Genomic DNA, 2759 nt, shown 5'->3' on the forward strand with positions numbered 1-2759 from the left:
AGGTAAGTGAACCAGGCTGGGCTTTTATTTACACTGGCATGTACCTGCAGTGGCTCAGGCTAGAATCTGGGGGGTGTTATAGCAGCGCTCCCTTGCCCTCAACAGTGCTGAGCTGAGGGGGGCATGGCCAGGCCCCTGCAAAACACTCTGGTTATGGAAGACTCCCCATCCCCCCCCTTTCTCACCAACCCCTGGATACTTGGGGCTGCTCCACACACCACAAAGCTCTTCATGGGCCCAGCAGCATTCCTTTTCCCAAAGCTCAGACTGGGAGGCTCATTGCTTGGGTGAGCAGAGCCGTAGTGAGACTTGGGGCCCAGGTGGGGAATGTCTGTGAGTCTTGCAGGTTGAGGAACTGCTCTGGGCATCCACACTTGGCTGACTAGGACCAGGGGGTCCCCGCCTCCAGCACTTGCTGCACTGACACCTGGAAACCTGACCAGCCTTTCCTCCTGCAATGGCTATGGGAATTTATGCAGCCAGGTGCTGTCCTGTGGTCTCTGCTCATAGAAAAATGAAAGGTGGCAGCAGGCAGTGAGCAGGGGCACATTTGCATGAAGGAGCTGATCTCAGAGCTGGAGGTTTAAGAGAAACTTCAAAGATCCCAGGCAGAAACCTGTTTGCCTGAGGAAGCCAAGCTGGTCTGGATTGCCACCATGGCCTGGACACTGCTCCTCCTTGCACTGGTCACCTGTTTCTCTCGTACTAGGCTGGGGTGGGGGAGATTCCAGTCTGTTAACCCACGGCCATTTTCATTTCTTCACATCCAGCGTGGTCTGAGTTTTTCATCTCTACCTTTCCTCTTCTTTCAGGATCCTTTGCTCAGTATGTGGTGACGCAGCCGCCTTCAGTGTCTGTGTCTCCAGGACAATTGCTCGGCTCACCTGCTCCGGGGACAACATTTTTAGCAAGACTGTGAACTGGTACCAGCAGAAACCCAGCAGTGTCCCCGTGGTCATTATATATAGCAATAGCAACGGACCCTCCAGCATTTTTGACCGATTCTATGATGCCAACTCTGGTAACACGGCCACATTGACCATCACTGGAGTCCAAGCCCAGGATGAAGCTGATTATTGCTGTCAGGCTTTGGGCAGTGGTCAGTCTCCCAGTGACACAGAGCAATGGACAAGTGAGACAGAAAGCTCCTGCTGTCAGAGGGCGCCTTTTCCTTCCCTTGCTCTCTGATGCTGTGAGAGGCCAGCTCAGCTGAGGGAAGCAGGATTCACGGGCAGTGGTGAACCTCACAGTGACGCCGTGCAGTAGTGAATTGAGACACAAACCTGCTGCCTTCAGAGCAGCCCCATTGAATAAGGATGTGCCTCCCCTGCACATCATCAGCCACAGCTGGATACAGTGTCACCTCATAAGTCCAGTGTGGCAGGTTTGCCAGTAACAGCCCGGCTTGCCAGCTCAGAAGGGCTCTGAGCAATTGGTGGGGCGTTACAGCTGAGCGGGGGTGTCAGTGTCTGGGCTGTGATGGCTGTGGTGGAGTTGGGGCAGCCAGTGGTGGTGGATGAAGCTGCTGGCAGAGCCGTAGCTGGGGGGCTTCTGCTGCTTTCCCTGCCCACTTCTTAGGGGAGACCCCATTTATGTTGAGGAGCTGGGGGTGCAGGGCATTCAGGGCTAAGGCAACCACTGTTTCCTGCTGGGCACTGGGCCAAACAGCCAGAAAGCACCTGCCAATAAAGGGACCAGGACACTCCCATACAGCGAGGAAGGAACTGCATGTGAGGGGGCACAAAAAGGTGTAACGGATGGACATATGGGACAGCCTGTATAGAGCGTCCTGACAACACTGACACCAGCAACGTACTCTGGCCTGAGATCTGCAGGCGGCAGGCCACATTGCTCCTGCATCTGGGGTAGCTGGGGGTATGTGGTGCATGTACCTAAGCTGGATGAGGCAGCCCTGAGAGCCCACAGTGGAATCACTGAGGGTTGTGTTTGTCCAAGGGCATTCAAAACTAAGTGACTGCAGACACAACCGTGGATAAGAGTGCTGCCAGGCTGGCAAGCATAGAGTATATGGGGAACTTAAAGTCAAGCTATAGATTAATTGCTGTGAACAGATTCAGCAAAAAGTAACTTTAGATCTTACATACACATTCAGTGAAATTCATGTATCTCACAGAGAGTCTACAGGGGGGCTGAAACTCTGAGTCAAGTCCCCAAGGCTCCTTGTACTCTTGCAATCCTAGCAAGACATCCTGCGTGCGGCAGTCGAGTGGGTTCCCAGTGCCCTTTATAGGTCAAGGCTGCAGCTGACAAGAGAATCAGAAATCTCTCCTCCAGCTCAGCTGGTTACACAAGAAGCAAGTGTAAAACCTTCCCTCCGGTTTATGTCTCACTTCTCCATTGCAGTGTATCACCGTGTGCCTGAGAACTGCTGCTAACCCACATGCTGCAGTAATAGTCAGCCTCGTCCTGGGCCTGGACACCAGTGATGGTCAGCGTGGCCGTGTTTCCAGATTTGGAGCCAGAGAATCGGTCAGAGATGCCGGAGGGTCTGTTAGTATTACCATATATAATGAGTAGGGGGGCACTGCCAGGTTTCTGTTGGTACCAGTGGACATAGCTGCCAGGCCCAGAGCAGGTGAGCTGAGCAGTTTGTCCTGGAGACACAGACACTGCGGGTGGCTGCGTCACCACGTTCTGGGCAAACAAACCTAGAAAAGGAGCAGAAAGTACAGGGATTAAGACAATACTTAATCACTGCATTGGCAGGTAAGTAAGAGCAGGCAGCCAGGGCAGAGGCA

At 53.5% G+C, this 2759-nt stretch overlaps 1 pseudogene; it reads left to right on the forward strand.

Moving 5' to 3' along the window:
* The first annotated feature begins 656 nt into the window (after positions 1–656).
* On the forward strand, positions 657–1099 carry LOC102378036 (annotated as a pseudogene).
* The last annotated feature ends 1660 nt before the right edge of the window (positions 1100–2759 follow it).

This window comes from Alligator sinensis, unplaced genomic scaffold (genome assembly GCF_000455745.1).
Source record: "Alligator sinensis unplaced genomic scaffold, ASM45574v1 scaffold3851_1, whole genome shotgun sequence".
Classification (NCBI taxonomy): Eukaryota; Metazoa; Chordata; order Crocodylia; family Alligatoridae; genus Alligator; species Alligator sinensis.